Below are 8,607 nucleotides of genomic sequence, written 5' to 3'. Positions count from 1 at the left end.
TAATTTTAATGGGTTTCAGAAATAATTAGAAGTTGGCTTTAGTTGCAGTCTGTCAAAAATGTATGTATATTTTTGAATCACTAGACAAGTTAAAAATTCGATTTAGAAGATATGCAAATAAGAAAATTAATTGATCATATTATGTATCAAATAACAGCTCCAAACAGCTCCAAACAGCTCCAAACAGCTCTTTCAATCATCGACACGTGTTGTTTTTGGTCAACTGTCAGCAAACATGACACCCACTTCGATAAGAGACTTTTCATAGACAATTACTTGTGCAAACTTAAGCCGATCTTCTGTAGCTCTACTTTACGATCTGCCGAAACGATTTTATGGACTTTTTTGATGTTTTCCGGTGTCACCACCTCTTTCGGACGACCACGATGTTCGGTATTATCAAATTTTGTACGACCGCGTTTAAAGTCACATCTCTACCATTTATTTTGATGGAATAGAGTCTGAGTAGCACTTAACAAGTCAAGCTTTTATTGTCACGGTATTTTTTCTCTTTAAAAACCAATGATAACTCGCCCCACTCCAACAACTGAAATTTGAAAATATTCAATATCAATTAGAAGTTTTCACTTTTAGGTTTTTCATTTGCCATCATAAATTGGCTGTAAATAGTCTTACCATAACTATTTATTTTTAAATGTCTTGTTTAATATGAACTCCAGCTGATTGGAATATAGCTAACTATCATGTCGAAAACTGATACTGACAACAACTGATCTGGGAAGTCGTGTTAAACAAAATATAAATGAAAACAAGCTTTTAATATAAATAGAATTTTTGAACAACTAAAAATGAGAACGTTCAAATTAATTTCAAAACTTAAATGTAATTAAACGCCTAATATGGATTATCATTACACAATTCAGAATTCCGCATAGTTTGTACAAAATTGTTTATTTTGCGTAAATAAAATATAATGCATTTGAATTAGTAAATAAATTTATGGAAATGACTGAAATCATTGAAATAAAATTTTATGTTTTATAAATTTACTGTTTTTGTTTAAGAAAATTATTTGAATTATAAACTTTAATTAAAAATTGTCTGTTCAAGTTTCAGTAACTACTTGTGTATTATTAAAGTTAAATAATGTAGATTAAGACAAAATTCCTTGAACTACAGCTGCTAGGCATATTTACTTACAATTAATAAATGTATGATATTTAATCAAAATTAATTAAGTAATTAATTAAAAGTTCAATTAAATTTTTGCAAGCTTATCGAGCAGATTAAAGCGTTAAATTGTTAATAGACAGTAGTACCTTTTGCATCTTAATTTTAAAACACTGAATTTGTAAGAATATAGTTTGTAAAATTTTATTGTTTAAATCACGAATTTACATTCACTAATTTTATGCCATGCGATATACTTGTAAAAACATTTTTAATTAAGATTTGTGATTAAAGAAATTAGAATTAAAGAACTTTTTTATCATAAGAAAAATATTGTAATAATGTAATAATTCGATATTGTTATTTGTTCCACTGTGCAATTAGGTTTTGATATGATATGCCGCCTAATTTTTTATTTTAAAAACAAGAAGAGCAGGAAACAATGAGCGCATGTCCAGGTATGCCCATGGAGCAAAATATGACTTTCAATGGGAAACATAACTGAATGCCTAAGTTTAGGGGGATAATGTGGCGTCTAGAGAGATAATTTGTTTATGAATTTTATGTTCTCTACAAGTGAGAAATCTAACGCATGGTTTTAGCTTTCAATCAAATGTTTCACAAACAAACAAAACTTAAAAAAAGTTTGCTTTCAGTACAGGAACTGTTTGGAAAAGAAACATAGCGGGTGAAACACAAAAGCTGTTCAAATTGAATTTTAACATTTAGACCGTGTGCGAGTTCGAGTAGATTGAGGTAAAGTAAATTGAAATTTCCTAGGGATTTTTTGCGCGGCACTTATGTAAATATTTATTTATTTATTTATTGCACTTATTTATTATTTATTAAATATCTTATAAAATTTTCACAATAGTAACTCCTAATTTATCTAATTTTTATCTAATTTACCCTACTCAAAACTCTAGTCAATATCAACATTCGCTGCCATACCGACCTAATTTACCATTTTCCTCAATTTACCATCAATTTACTCGAACTCGAACTCGAACACGGCCTTAAATTTAAACCAAAAAAATATAAAACCAAAAATAAAAAAATGACTTTTTTTAGTAAGTCGATATTAAGATAATATTTAAAACACGAAAAATTTTAAAAAATTGTTAAAATTAATTAATTTATAAAAATAATTACAACAACATAAAATATTACAAGAAATATATATATATTTATTTAATATAAATTCAAAAATAATATCAATTCTGTATATTATGGAAAAATATTTGTTTATTTGGCAATATCGGCCTCAGTTATAAGTTCAGTTTGTTCTCCTTCCAATGGTTGTTCAACAAGTTCCACTTGATTATCTCTTCTAACTTGACCATCGCATATAACTATGGTATCACGATCTAAAAGTGGGCGTGGTGTTATTGGTAAATACGTATTGCAATATGTGCGAATGGCATCACATTCTCCAACTCTGCTTATCAGCACAAACACACAATATTGTATAATATCCTTGGGTGTGTTATCGATATATTGAAAAGCTATATTCACCTCCTCGGCATTCTCATATAAGATACGATTACCATGTACACTGTTGAAAAGAATTTATCATAACATATACCATATATGATCTTTATAAGAATTTCAATACTTAGTTGGCGTTCCAGTTATCTTACGTTCGACCTCTTCATTCTTGCTTAGGGCATAAAGAAGTTTCTCATTAGCTTCTTCAGGTGAAAGCTGTGAAAAAGATACGTTGACAGCTATTAAAAGGTTTTCATTTAATAAAAATATGTAAAAATAATATAAAATCAATATTCTTAATATTATGTTAATTATTCTTAGAGCTTAATATATTTTATAATCTTGTGAGAATTCTCTCTCTATCTCTGAGTTTGATTTAATATTTTTGAACAGATATAAGAGAGACAATAGTAATGGACCCAGATTTTATATATCGTGGCATACCGAAGCAAAGTAATCTGTTCTTATATATTATCTAATCTGTTAGCATAATTAAAATGCGCGACCACCTTCCTTTAGAATTGACATCCTTAACGGAGAGAACTTATATTGTACTGGATTGTTTTTGCAAATGGTGTTTGGTTGGTTGCAGTGGCAGGTCATAAGATAAGATGTACCGCAATTAGCGATTTTTCGCCGTTTTGTTACCACATTCCTCGCAAGAACCCTAGTATAGAAGAGTAGAGACTAAATCCATCCCACTGAATTTAGGTAATTTAATAGGTCTTTCATCTTCACCATTGAGCAGTCTGATAAACTATCACAAAAGTACTTTCCTAAGAACCTATATCTTCTGGATGCTAGAGCTGGGCATTCACACAGAAAATGTATTATTGTTTCTTTCTCCTGCGGGTTTCTACAACTTCTGCAGTGAGAGTTATAGGGAATACGCAGTTTCTCTGCGTGAGTTCCTATACACCAATGACCAGTAAGAACTGCAATAAGCCTTGCAGTGTTTACGCGATCTCTTTTGATCAGTTCCAGGGATTTATTTTTATTATAGGTGGGCCACGTTAACCTGGAAGTTGCACATGACCTCGTATAAATTCGTTTCGTTATAACACATTGGAAAATACGTTTCGTATAATTTGGTTTCGATATAACATAATACAATACGTGTTTCGTTTAACACGGTTTTTTGACACATTTTATCTGAGCTTAAATTATTATATTTTAATTTAAATAAGAGAAGTTTCGAAAAGTAGTGAACTACAACCCTTGGTACTTACAGTCCCAAAAATTTATATACGAATATTAAAATTTAACAAATAATTCCAGGACCACAGATAATGGGTATTTGGAATTACTCGAAACATATGTATGGTCAGTCAAAAATTCAATTAATTAAATATATAAATATAAAAAAGAATTTTTGTTGTTGTAGTTCACTACTTTCTGAAAGCTCTTTAACAAAATACAATAGATTCTATTAAGTAAAGTTGCCAATACTGTCACAAGAGACGCTAAACTATAATTTATTAAATCTTAGTTTAAATAAATAAATAATTAATTTTATATAACATGTTTTTATATAATACGGTACGAATTAATCGTGTTAAACGAGGAACACCTATATATTACATTATGTGATATATTATATATATGATATATTATATAATATATTATATTATATGACTCAGAAGTTACAGAGTGATTTGGTGTTTAATCTATATTAAACTATTTGTGTACAATATTTAAGAGAAGAAAAATATCACGATAATTAGTGAAAATTTATTACTAATAAAAAATTTATACGAAATATGTTTCTACTAATTGTGTTAATATTAGTCTGAATTTTTTAAAACAAAATAGTCTTGTTAATTCACCATTCCACTCCAATACTTACAGGTTCCAGACAAGCTCTATGTATTCTACCAACACAAATTCCATTCTAATGCAACATGCAATGTAATTATAAATTTTAATTAATTTATAATTAATTTAATTAAATCCATTAAAATACTTACAGTACCACAGAATTGTAAAATAAATAAAATTAAAAATTTCACCAAATATCGAGTATATAGCTTCGACATATTGTAAGCACTTCCACAACTTCCGAGACGTAAAAATTTACTAAAGTTGGTACTTTGTGTGCAAATAATACTGGGATTAACTATAACTAAAATTTTCAATAATTAGTAAAAGTTCTGGTGAATGAACACATATTGTATGTTTTATGTACTAAAATTTGTGGCTTTGTTTTATGAACGCATTTTTTAAAACAAAATAATTATTACTAATGCTTATTATATGTTAATTAATGCAAATGTATCTGATAATAGCTACAGATACGACTATACTATATATGTGGGGTATGTATGTATGTATGTAAAAATATGAACGTATTTTATCTTCTATCGCGTCAATTTTAATATTAAAAAGAAAATGTGTTTTTTTTGTCACTAAAAAAATTAACAAAATTTATTAATTAACAGTTAAGGTTTTATCAATATATATATTTCTTTTAATTGATTATTTGAAGAATTCACTTAATATATATTCAATTTAGCGCATAACTCAAGTAATATTAAGGCCGTGTGCGAGTTCGAGTAAATTGAGGTAAAGTAAATTGAAATTTTGTAGAGATTTTTTGCACTGCACTTATGTAAATATTTATTTATTTATTTTTTGGACTTATTTATTATTTTTGTTTAAATTTATTTATTTATTTATTAAACATCTTATAAAATTGTCACAATGTTAACTCCTAATTTAACTAATTTTTATCTAATTTACCCTACTCAAAACTCTGGTAAATACCAACATTCGCTGCTATACCGACATAACTATTTGCCTCAATTTACCATCAATTAACTCGAACTCGCACACGGTCTTATTATGATATATTCTTAAAATACTATGTCACTATGTCGTAGTATCGTCTTCATGCATTCACACTTCAATATAACTTCGCTACCGGCAGATATCCATGAGCGAGTCCAGATCTCAAATTCACAATTATGTTTGATTTTGTTTACATCGAGCAAATCTACGTTGAATGATTTAAAATTGCCAATTTCTCTTATTTCAAATCCTGTATTCAAGGATTCCAATCTAAATAAGTAAAAGTTATTAAAAATAAGGATTTTATAGTCATCATTATTCGAAAAATTACTCAAAGAATGGTCCATCTTCTTCCAATATTTTCATTAGTATTATGCGTAATTCATGTTCTGCATATTGTAAATCTTCTCCAAAAATTGGTTTGATTCTTGAATGTTTTAGTAAAGACAATTTATTCTAATTAAAAATTAATAAATAAATTATTAATTAAATTACTTTTAAATGTTTTTAAAAGAAAAGTTACTTACTACATTGCAGTCACCGTAAAATTCTGCTGAGGCTAAAATAAAACTCAAAGTAAATATCATCAAATATGTATAATTCATCGTAAAAAATATATAACTTCTTTTTCAAATTTTTAAATAACAAATTTAATAAAAATAAAAAGCTTTTATTAAAATAGTTAAAAATAAAAATAATAATTATTGAAAGTCGAATGCTTTTTTTGCTGTTATATGGGTTGAGTTCTTTTATTTATACCATAATTTATGTATTATCTTTCATGGACATTTTGATTATTAAACAATGCATTATGAGTAAACTAAAATATATTTTGCATAACTCAAAATTAAATAAATATTATTCACATTTCAAAATTCATAATATTTATATAAAAATTACAGCAAACAGCTTGCAAAATAAATAAAACGGTTCTTCCCATCAAATATTAGTTTTTATTTACACAATTTTTTTTATTTCTGTTAAAACGTTTTAACTGATCTCATTTTGATTTATATCAATTATTATTATTTCAACAACTTTAAAGAAAAAATAATAATTTAATTCGTGTAAAAGAAAAATATTTATATCGTTTCATATAAGCATATACAATGCTTCAAACATAAATTAAATATATATAAGATTAATGTATAAAAAAGATGTAATATAAAAAATGCTTAACAATTAAAATGAGCTTACCTTTTTTACCAAAAAACTTTATAATATATGGAATTTAATTTATATCTAAATCAGATATTAAACTACAAATAAAATAGATATATTACTAAATATAGCCATCTATATGAAATTATGTTTAAACAGCAGCCAAAAAAAATTCTAAGAGTTCTAAACCTGTCACTTACTGTCCAATCAAACTATATACGGACTATAAACTAATTAAAAAAAATTAAAATATATCCTTAGACCACTGATGATGAGTACGTGACAATACTCGAAACAGCGTTGTATGATCAGTCAAACTTCAATAAATTAACTAAATTTTTGTTCTTGTCTTTTCTTTGCGAATTCGAATCCGTCCAACTTTTAAATAATTTCTTTTTGTCATAAATACGTTTTGTTGTACGTATTTTTTTCTTTTTTCTTCAAATGCTGACATGCCGAAAAGTTGCCTCCATCATCTTCTTGGAAAAATTATATTTCTCTATTCCTTTCCATGCATCCATTCGGAAATTATGGCAACCCAGCAATCCTCTTTCGCTCTTTTTAATAAAATAGTTTCCACGCTGTAACACATAATAAAAAATTTATTTTTTTCTTATAAACGATTTTATCTTGCTTTTATATAGTATTTCTATATGGCCTACACTTCTTCATTATATATGATATGTATTTTTTAAAGGTCCTTTGTCTTGCTCTCCATGTATTACTATCATCCGAATTTTATACTTTTATATAGTATTTCTATACGGCCTACACTTCTTCATTATATATTATATTTTTTTTATAGGTCCTTTGTCTTGCTCTCCATCTATTATTACCGTCCCAATTTTATGCTAAATAGTATATTCGTCATCTAAGTTGGATAAAACTATGATTGTATTATATCTCAAATAACATATCAAGCTACATACCTATAATACTTAACACAATAACACATATTAAAAATTTGTCTTTGCCTTATAAATAATGGCTTTTATCTGACATTTCTATGTTTTCATTCTATATTATTTTTCATTCTAAGATTATGCGTCGTACTTTACATGTAATATTACTAACTAAATTTTTACCAAATAAATTAGTTAGTTGTAATTGCAGTTCAGCTGATAACTTTCCGGTAACCGCTAATGAGCTATTTTTCACCATTATTCTACCCCATTCCTTGCAAAAAACTCTAAGATATGCAAAGACAAAAACTGAATCCAGTCTGACAAACTGTCAAAAAAGTACTTCTCTAAAGATTTGCTGGAAAGCAAACAACTACAATGCTTCGACAACCGATGTCTTATAGGCATCATCGGCATCCTATGGCATAGATGTATCAGTAATATGCACTTTTGGAAGTTGACTGGTCAAATAGGTTCCATTCTGTCTAGACGTAGTACCCCTTCTAGCTAGTTAATCGACCCTACGACTCTTTAACTGAGCAATCTTTAGTCTTAATACTATCAACTTTACCCCTAGTGAAAGCGGACAAGCAATTTCAGTCCTTACGCCATTCAGACGATACTAAAACCCGTTCTTTCGTTAATCCTACGGTTGTCAGTTTAAAACTAAAGTTCATAAAGTAAACATTCCTTAGTGGCATGAATGTTTTTCTTTCACTTGTAGACAGAATTTGTGTTTTCAATTTCTATTTTTAATTCCAAACAAGATTTCATATACATACATATCAAAACTAGTACTTTATATTTTTGTAATTAAAGCTTAGATATTTTAGTTAACGATAATTAATAATAACGGACAATTCAAAAAACTAAGATGCAAACTATGTACCAATTTATTTAATAACACAACCCTGATGTCATACTATCCTTTTCTATTCAATCGCATTCAATGGAAACAACAGGAAAAGGTGTCAACTGTGTTACCCAAATTGTGGCAATGCATTCCCTAATATTATTTTGATTATCTAAAAAACTCCCTTCTACCGTAAAAAGCTTTCCAGTACTCTCTTCAGATGTCGTGAAATCATCTTCGACTGATCCGTAGGTCAATTCCACAAGGCTGTAAATATAAAATATT

The sequence above is a fragment of the Teleopsis dalmanni genome, chromosome 2 (assembly GCF_002237135.1).
Source record: "Teleopsis dalmanni isolate 2A chromosome 2, ASM223713v2, whole genome shotgun sequence".
NCBI lineage: Eukaryota > Metazoa > Arthropoda > Insecta > Diptera > Diopsidae > Teleopsis > Teleopsis dalmanni.
This window is presented reverse-complemented; position numbering follows the sequence as displayed.